Here is a 10526-nt window from a genome sequence, read left to right on the forward strand (position 1 = left end):
GACTAGTCATTGGATGTCACCTGAGTAACAAATCCACTGGAGACATTACAGCCCTTCTAAAGTGACCCAAGCTGACTGTTGGTGGTGTGATTGTGAAGTAGAAATGTGCAGGAACAATTATACACTACTGGCCATTAAAATTGCTACACCAAGAAGAAATGCAGATGATAAACGGGTATTCACTGGACAAATATACCAGAACTGATATGTGATTACATTTTCACGTAATTTGGTGGGTGCATAGATCCTGAGAAATCAGTACCCAGAACAACCACCTCTGGCCGTAATAACGGAGTTTGTATGGCGTGTACCGGTACAGCTGCCCATGCAGCTTCTACACGATACCACAGTTCATCAAGAGTAGTGACTGGCGTATTGTGTCGAGCCAGTTGCTCGGCCACCATTGACAAGACGGTTTCAATTGGTGAGAGATTTGGAGAATGTGCTGGCCAGGGCAGCAGTCGAACATTTTCTGTATCCAGAAAGGCCCGTACAGGTCCTGAAACATACGGTCGTGCACTATCCTGCTGAAATGTAAGGTTTCGCAGGGATCGAATGAAGGGTGGAGCCACGGGTCGTAACACATCTGAATTTTAACGTCCGCTGTTCAAACTGCCGTCAGTGCGAACAAGAGGTGACCGAGACGTGTAACCAATAGCACCCCATACCATCACGCCGGCTGATACGCCAGTATGGCGATGACGAATACACGCTTCCAATGTGCGTTCACCGCGATGTCGCCAAACACGGATGCGACCATCATTATGCTGTAAACAGAACCTGGATTCATCCGAAAAAATGACGTTTCGCCATTCGTGCACCCAGGTTCGTCGTTGAGTACACCTCGCAGGCGCTCCTGTCTGTGATGCAGCGTCAAGGGTAACCGCAGCCATGGTCTCCGACTGATAGTCCATGCTGCTGCAAACATCGTCGAACTGTTCGAGCAGATGGTTGTTGTCTTGCAAACGTCCCCATCTGTTGACTCAGGGATCGAGACGTGGCTGCACGATCCGTTAGAGCCATGCGGATAAGATGCCTGTCATTTCGACTGCTAGTGATACGAGGCCGTTGGGATCCAGCACGGCGTTCCGTAATACCCTCCTGAACCCACCGATTCCATATTCTGCTAACAGTAATTGGATCTCGACCAACGCGAGCAGCAATGTCGCTATACGATAAACCGCAATCGCGACAGGGTACAATACGACTTTTATCAAAGTCGGAAACGTGATGGTACGCATTTCTCCTCCTGACACGAGGAATCACAACAATGTTTCACCAGGCAACGCCGGTCAACTAGTGTTTGTGTATGAGAAATCGGTTGGAAACTTTATTCATGTCAGCACGTTATAGGTGTCACCACCGGCGCCAGACTTGTGTGAATGCTGTGAAAAGCGAATCATTTGCATATCACAGCATCTTCTTCCTGTCGGTTAAATTTAGCGTCTGTAGCACGTCATTTTCGTGGTGTAGCAATTTTAATGGCCAGTAGTGTAGATAAATCAGGATCAGGGAAAACTCATGTACTGACAGACAGGGACCATCGAGAATTACAGAAAATGGTTATAAGAAATCACATGAAATCAGTTGGCAGAAATCACTCGTGAGTCCCAAAGTGCTAGCAGGAGTCCAATTTGCACAATGACTATATTCAGAAAGTAAAAATGAGTGATGTCAATGGTCGAGTAGCTGCTCATAAGCCACACATATCTCTGTTCAGTGCTAAGCGCTGCTTTAGGTGTTGTAAAGAGCTGCGTCATTGCACTGTGGATGACTGGAAACGAGAGGCTTGGAGTGATGAATCGTGCTATATCCTGAGACAGTCCGATGGAAGGGTGTGGGTTTGGCGAATGCCTATAGAACGTTAGCTGCTATCAAATGCACCACCAACAGTGAAGTTCAGAGGGGTTGGAGTTACGGTATGGGGTGTTTTTCGTGTTCAGCACATTCAAATGGTTCAAATGGCTCTGATCACTATGGGACTTAACATCTGAGGTCATCAGTCACCTAGAACTACTTACACCTAACTAACCTAAGGACATCACACACATCCATGCCCGAGGCAGGGTTCCAGACTGAAGCGCCGGGAACCGCTCGGCCACACCAGCTGGCATGTATTCAGCACGTGGTCAACTTATTGCACTTAGGAAAACGCTATATGAGAAATACTATGAACACAATTTACAGCGTTGTGAACTTCTTACTGTAGAGGAACACGTCGGAGACGATGATTGTTCCAGTCTGATGGTGACCATTGTCATAAAGCAGCATCTGTGAGGCAATGGTTTGTCTACAGTAACATTCCCGAAATGGGCTGGCTTTCCCAGAGTTCCGTCCTGGACCCAGTGAAACACCTACTACAGTCCACACTCCAGTTTCAACATCACTTTCTTCTCTGGTCTCGGCTCTCGAGGAAAAATAGAGTTCCATTCCTCCGCAGACGCTCTGATATTTCGCTGGAAGTGTCTCGGCAGTGTTCAATTGGTTATAATGGCGAAGATGTATATCTGGATGCTTTTGCTGAAACAGTGTACATAAAATGAACTTGCGATCTGGCATAGGATGTTAATATGTTGAAGGCCTTTTTGAAGATAATGGTAATTGTTATGCTATAAATTACGTTTATTATAGCACGATGTTCCTAATATTTAATTCACCTGCTGATGAGAGAAATGACCGAAAAGTTTGGGTAATATATAAGTAGCTGTTCCAATGAAGACTTCATTGTTACTACAAAACTGTGTTTCGTGTGAATGAATATTTTTATTTCACTTTATTTTGTACTAGAAATTGTTACGCTAGGTGTGCACAGAAAAGAAAGTCATAAAATGATACAACATAGTTGGTTATGGTTTTATATTTGATGTACACTTAATGTAAAGATTTTCTAACCTGTGAACCCTTGACGTTGGCTCAAATGTCGAAACCAATCGCTAGTGCAGAACCAACAAAAAAATATCTGTATCAGCTGAACAGCCTTTGTGAAATGATTTCGTCTCTGGAATTTACTGAGATTGTGGTGCCCAGCTTTAAGAGCTGAGTTGGTTTATAATTTAAATGTAGCCATTTAAAGTGATTGGTCCTATAATCGTGCACATTACTATGCTTCAGTATTCATGTCTTTATAATATACAGATCAAATGTATCCAGATATGTAACGTGTTCCCCAATTAATGTTGAGGACTAACAGCACCTCCTCTTGTGACGACTTCCGGATATTTTTTGATTTATTACTATGAAGCGAGTCGTGAGGAACAGCGCACCGTCACGTTAACACGGCATTAAATGTATACTAGAGATTCATTTACACGGCGCGAGCTTGTGACTTCACCTGCGGCGAATAGTTACTTTCGGCGTACATACTGTCGTAAGTTTACAGAAAAAATTACGATCTCGAGTATAAGTTGGCAGCCGACAGAAGCCTGGTATTGCCGTAGGTGTATGCATCATGTTTCAGCATTGAGGTCTTCATAGTACACAGCATCAGTGCATCTAAATAATTAATGAATTTGTCAACTACTTTGAACAAAGGAAGGCAGCCGTTGAGAACTCAGTTCGTAGAGATGTTCCCACTGATCTCTTTCGTTGCTAGTTAAAATCAACATCGTCTTTATATACCCTTTGGCGATTTCTATTGCGACGAGTGTCGAATAGGTTCCTGGAGTGAATGTATTTTTGTCACTGTACGGAAACAGTTTATGCTTATGCTTCATTTAGATCACAAGGAGATGATATCAGCTGATATCAGCTGACGGATGCCTCATAATGGAGTAACGTCTTGTATAACACATCAGTGTTGAATTCCGTACGTGATCAGTGCATCTAAATCATTACTGAATTAGGCAACTATTTCGGACAACGAAATGTAGCTCATTGTGCGCCCACTTCCTAGTGACATCTCCACAGATGACTTTCGTTGTGTGTGAAAACGAACAATACTTTTTTCTTCATTAGATATTTGTAAACACCGAGAGAATTTGTGCCTACACTCAGGATGGTTCAAAATGGTTCAAATGGCTCTGAGCACTATGGGACTTAACATCTGTGGTCATCAGTCCCCTAGAACTTAGAACTACTTAAACCTAACTAACCTAAGGACATCACACACATCCATGCCCGAGGCAGGATTCGAACCTGCGATCGTAGCAGTCGCGCGGTTCCGGACTGTGCGCCGGGAACCGCTAGACCACCGCGGCCGGCTACACTCAGGAGGTATACCGCATGTGGAGAGTGGGCACTGTTCGCAGGGGATGAAAACCATTTGCAATAATTTTTTGTTGCTATTGGCACGAGTATAGAGTAGATAGCTGTGGCGAATATAATCTCTTCACTTTACAGAAACAACTGGCATGTGTGTGCTTCACTTGTCACTTAAAACAGAAGCAGAATTTGGCAGTTGACAGTACTTTTGTATTGTAGTAAGTGCACATGTAGGCCGGGCGCGGTGGCCGAGCGGTTCTAGGCGCTTCAGTCCGGAACAGCGTGACTGCTAGGGTCGCCGGTTCGAATCCTGCCTTGGGCATGGATGTGTGTGATGTCCTTAGCTTAGTTAGGTTTAAGTAGTTCTAAGTTCTAGGGGACTGATGACGTCAGCTGTTAAGTCCCATAGTGCTCAGAGGCAGTTGAAACATTTTTTGAAGTGCACATGTAAACAGATAACTATTGAGGTTGACAGCATATGGATGCAGTGTACCGTTAGTGAATACGTCAACTGTTTTGAACAAAAAAGAGCAAGTCATGCCGGTTGCTTTGATAACTTTCGTTGGGAGTCAAAAAGAAAATCGCCTCTTTATATGGTTGACAGAATCAGCTACCCCACACAATTTCATGACTTTTGCTGCTACTAATATTGAATACATAAATGCGACGAATATGCTGCTGTCACTTTACAGAACAAATTAGTGCTTGTGCTTCACCTGTAAGGAGCATATGTTAACAGCTGACGGAGGTTCTTATTCAGTGTATGTGAATCACTAATGAATTAGTCAAGGATTTCGAACAAAGAACAGCTCACTTCCTAGAGATGCTTCATCACTTTCGCTGTAAGTGGGAACGAACATCGCCGTCATATGATTTAGAGATTCAACTAGCCCATACGAATTCTTTGAGTACACTCAATATAGATCCTTTCGACACAGCTGTCATACACTGTGAGGAGGAGAAAACCCTATTAGGACATTTTCTTTTTTTGTTGCACTGTGAGTGGATACCTGCGGTGAACAGACTGCGGAAACAATCGGCTCGAGAGCTTCACTTGTAGAGCGAGAAGGTGCTGACAGCGCGCTGCCCGCTCGGCACTGCATCAGCTGAAGGGTCTGCCACTCACCAAAGGGGCCCACTCGGCCCGCAGCTGCGGAGCCAGGAACAGCCGCACTCGCCCAGTGGCAACGCGGAAGCTGCGACTGCACCGCGGCGCGTTCACGGCACTCGTCTATCGCGACTCACTTGTCACCACTGTGCGCTGTCAGCCGCCGGCGCGAACAGCGGGCACGCGCGCACCACCCACGGGCACAGCAGCTCCGCCACGGCAAACGCGACAGCCGGCCGCCAGTTACACACTGCCGGCCCGCCTGGCAGCTGCCAACATGGACGCGCAAGTTCTTTGTGCGGCGGGCCGGCGCGCCTGCGCAATAGACACCCACCACCGCCCCCCACTCCGCGGCCGCGCGCACCGTGCAGATCTTCGGCGGTGGCTCGGCCTTCGGTGCAGACACGCCGCGTTCCTGCTCGCCGTGACTCACGGTGAGGTCGCGCCGGTGCACGCGCACTCGGCTATGGCAGGGGCCGACGCTCGCGCAAGGTAGTTCCGGCCGTCGTGGTGAGCAATGATTAGGTGCTGGGACAGGCGCCGCATCAAGCTGTCGATTCTCGTGTGGAGTGTCACAGTGTGTTCGTGGTTTAGATTCGTTTTCAAAAAAAAAAAACAATATTGTAACTTCGGCGTTTCTGTTCGAGGGAAGAGAGAGAGAGAGAGAGAGAGAGAGAGAGAGAGAAAGGGAGGGAGCGAGAAAGAGTGAGAAGGGGGTGAAGGAGGGTGACGGGAGAGCGAGTGCTGAGATTGACTCCTACAGTGCCTCCAAATTTTTCTTTTGCTATCTAGAATAGAGGCGCAGTCAGGTAGATGAGTACTTGTTGATTTCCGAAAGGCATTTGACAGTACCACGACTATGCTTATTGTCAAAATTTCGATTATGTGGGATATCAAGTGAAATTTATTTCTGGACTGAGGACTCGTAGAGAGGACGCAGCATCTCATCTTGGACGGAGAGTCATCGTCAGATTTAGAGATATCTTCTGATGTACCAAATCAGTCAATCATCCAGACTGTTGCCCCTGCAACTACTGAAAAGGCTGCTGCCCCTCTTCAGGAACCACACGTTTGCCTGGCCACTCAACAGATACCAGATACAACTCCTTCGTGGTTGCACCTACGGTACGGCTATCTGTATCGCTGAGGCACGCAAGCCTCCCCACCAATTGCAAGGTCCATGGTTCTTGGGGGGGAGGGGCTGAGAAACGTAACCAATTAAATACATGATAATTTGTTACAATCACGAGATAGAACCAAAGCCGAATGTCAGCTTCAGCAGATAACCTTATGTGCCGAAACAATGCGTTACGGTGCTCCACAGTCAACATACACTACTAGCCGTTAAAATTGCTACACCAAGAAGAAATGCAGATGATAAACGGGTATTCATTGGACAAATATATTATACTAGAGCTGACATGTGATTACATTTTCACGCAATTTGGGTGCATAGATCCTGAGAAATCTGTACCTTGAACAACCACCTCTGGCCGTAATAACGGCCTTGATACGCCTGGGCATTGAGTCAAACAGAGCTTGGATGGCGTGTACAGGTACAGCTGCCCATGCAGCTTCAACACGATACCACAGTTCATCAAGAGTAGTGACTGGCGTATTGTGACGAGCCAGTTGCTCGGCCACCATTGACAAGACGTTTTCAATTGGTGAGAGATGTGGAAATATGCTGGCCAGGGCAGCAGTCGAACATTTTCTGTATCCAGAAAGGCCCATACAGGACCTGCAATATGCAGTCGTGCATTATCCTGCTGAAATGTAGGATTACGCAAGGATCGAATGAAGGGTAGAGCCACGGGTCGTAACACGTCTGAAATGTAACGTCCACTGTTCAAAGTGCCGTCAGTGCGAACAAGAGGTGACCGAGACGTGTAACCAATGGCACCCCATACCATCACGCCGGGTGATACGCCAGTATGACGATGACGAATACACGCTTCCAATGTGCGTTCACCGCGATGTCGCCAAGCACGGATGCCACCATCATGATGCTGTAAACAGAACCTGGATTCATCCGAAAAAATGACGTTTTGCCATTCGTGCATCCAGATTCGTCGTTGAGTACACCATCGCAGGCGCTCCTGTCTGTGATGCAGCGTCAAGGATAACCGCAGGCATGGTCTCCGAGTTGGTCCATGCTGCTGCAAACGTCGTCGAACTGTTCGTGCAGATGGTTGTTGTCTTGCAAACGTCCCCATCTGTTGACTCAGGGATCGACACGTGGCTGCACGATCCGTTACAGCCATGCGGATAAGATGCCTGTCATCTCTACTGCTAGTGATACGAGGCCGTTGGGATCCAGCACGGCGTTCCGTATTACCCTCCGGAACCCATCGATTCCATATTCTGCTAACAGTAATTGGATCTCGACCAACGCGAGCAGCAGTGTCGCGATACGATAAACCGCATTCGCGATAGGCTACAATCCGACCTTTATCAAAGTCGGAAACGTGATGGTACGCATTTCTCCTCCTTACACGAGGCATCACAACAACGTTTCACCAGGCAACGCCGGTCAACTGCTGTTAGTGTATGAGAAATAGGTTTGAAACTTTCCTTATGTCAGCACGTTGTAGGTGTCGCCACCGGCACCAATCTTGTGTGAATGCTCTGAAAAGATTATCATTTGCATATCACAGCTTCTTCTTCCTGTCGGTTAAATTTCACGTCTGTAGCACGTCATCTTCGTGGTGTAGCTATTTTAATGGCCAGCAGTGTGTTAATGTTGTGTATTAATGACCTATCAGACAATATTAACGCCAACCTCAGTTGTCTTGCAGATGTTGCACTGTATCTGCATTAACATTCAGTGAGGTCTTCATAAGAATTTGAAGAGGTGCAAAGACTGGCAACTTGCTTAAAATGTTCAAAAATCTAAAACTGCGCACTTCACAAAAGCAAAAAGCGTAGTATCTTATGGCTATATCAATGGGTCACAACTGGAATCAACCAACTCATACGAATACCTTGGTGTGGCACTTTGCAGGGATACGAATGGAATGATCACAGAGGCTCAGCTGTTGGTGAAGCATGTGGTAGACTGCAGTTTACTCGCAGAATACTGGGGAAGTGCAGTCAGTCTACAAAGGAGACCGCTTACAAATCCATTCCAGAATATTACTCGAGTATGTGTTAAGAACCCGTTTTAAGAAGTACTTGAATAATGATTCCAGAACCAAAAGCTATATTGGAATCCAACGTTGTTGGTTTTTTTAGCACATGCGGCCTGTTTCGACACCAGAGGGTGTAATCTTCAGGTTCCTACGTCGTAGAAGAGTATGAGAGCACACACAATATAAATCATACTTTATAACTAAAAAGGGGGATATATCACATAAAAAATATACTATTGTGATTATGCAAAACAAAATTCATCATATAAATGATGTTGCTTCTTTTTGTTTATTGATAATCCAATGGAAACATACACCAATGTTGTAAAGGAACTGAGGGTAGCCCACACATACAAAGAGTTACACAAGCAAAGCGATCGAAGTCACAACTAGCAGAGTGATGGAAGTCACGTATATCCCTCACAGGAACATCTACAAATATGAAATATAGAAACAGACACTCATATTACTTTACAGAACTCCAGTCATATTCTTAAGGTCCACGAGACTAGCTTAGGAAATGTGCACTTGCGTATGTAATAGACCCTGGACGCAGTTTCTCCAAAGAAACAACGAAGCATCTCACCAAAATTCCAATTAATTCCAATAAATCTACTTGATGTAATACAATGTTGCCGACATTAATAACAATTAATAACATCTACCTTAGGTACAGCTTTAATAGTAGCATACGTGATACATGTCGACGAACTATTGCTGAAGCACATCTCGTGTGGCAAATCTGCTATTTACATGTAACAATTGGCTATAAAGCTTAACCTTGTCCAAGTCAATCAGTAAAACCAGTAGCCACATATGTACAACTACACATACCGGACCATGAACTTAGAAACGTCCATATGGAAATCCAGCAGAATAAAACCCAAAAACATGTACGTATTAACACACAAGGACAAGACTATGAACTCCGGAGATTCCATAAGGATGGGAACCCAGCCAATGGCTTACGCAAACGTGACAAACGTCGAGAGCGCTCATATACTTCCTAGACGAAACATGTAATTCGTACGGTACCTTAAAATTTAATTGATGAAAGGAGAAAATATAAAAATGCAGTAAATGAAGCGTGCAAAAAGGAATACAAATGCCTCAAAAATCAGAACGACAGGAAGTGCAAAATGGCTAAGCTGGGGTGCCTAGAGGACAAATGTAAGGATGTAGAGGCGCATATCACTAGGGGTAAGATAGATACTCCAACAGGAACATTAAAGAGACCTTTGGAGAAAACAGAACCACTTGTATGAATATCAAGAGCTCAGATGGAAACCCAGTTCTAAGCAAAGAAGGGAAACCAGAAAGGTGGAAGGAGTATATAGAGGGTCTATACAAGGGTGATGTTCTTGAGGACAATATTATACAAATGGAAGATAATGTAGATGAAGATGAAATAGGAGATATGATACTGCGTGAAGAGTTTGACAGAGCACTGAAAGATCTAAGTCGAAGCAAGGCCCCTGGAGTAGACAACATCCATTAGAACTACTGACAGCCTTGGGAGAGCCAGGTCTAACAAAACTCTACCATCTGGTGAGCAAGATGTATGAGACAGGCGAAATACCTTCAGACTTCAAGAAGAATATAATAATTCCAATCGCAAAGAAAGCAGGTGTTGACAGATGTGAGAACTACCGAACTATCAGTTTAATAAGCCACGGCAGCATAATACTAGCACGAATTCTTTACAGACGAATGGAAAAACTGGTAGAAGCCGACCTTGGGGAAGATCAATTTGGATTCCGTAGAAATATATGAACACGTGAGGCAATACTGACCCTACGACTTATCTTAGAAGCTAGATTAAGAAAAGGCAAACCCACGTTTCTAGCATTTGTAGACTTAGAGAAAGCCTCTGACAATGTTGATTGGAATACTCTCTTTCGTATTCTGAAGGTAGTAGGGGCAAAACACAGGGAGCGAAAGGCTGCTTACAATTTGTACAGAAACCAGATGGCAGTTATAAGAGTCGAGGGGCATGAAAGGGAAGCAGTGGTCGGGAAGGACGTGAGACAGGGTTGTAGCCTATCCCCGATGTTATTCAATCTGTATATTGAGCAAGCTGTAAAGGA

General features: G+C 45.2%; 1 protein-coding gene across 2 annotated transcripts in view; it reads right to left on the bottom strand.

Moving 5' to 3' along the window:
- The window catches only part of LOC126194765 (ATP-binding cassette sub-family G member 4-like), a 462797-nt gene extending 457232 nt beyond the window's left edge, over window positions 1-5565 (bottom strand). Inside the window, exon 1 of one of the 2 annotated variants that reach the window (XM_049933050.1) lies at window positions 5327-5565. The gene's annotated coding sequence lies outside the window, so the exon portion shown is untranslated. Of the gene's footprint in view, window positions 1-5210 lie in introns of both variants that reach the window. The other variant, XM_049933051.1, reaches the window with a different exon arrangement.
- Window positions 5566-10526: the final 4961 nt, after the last annotated feature.

The sequence above is a fragment of the Schistocerca nitens genome, chromosome 7, assembly GCF_023898315.1.
Source record: "Schistocerca nitens isolate TAMUIC-IGC-003100 chromosome 7, iqSchNite1.1, whole genome shotgun sequence".
Lineage (NCBI taxonomy): Eukaryota > Metazoa > Arthropoda > Insecta > Orthoptera > Acrididae > Schistocerca > Schistocerca nitens.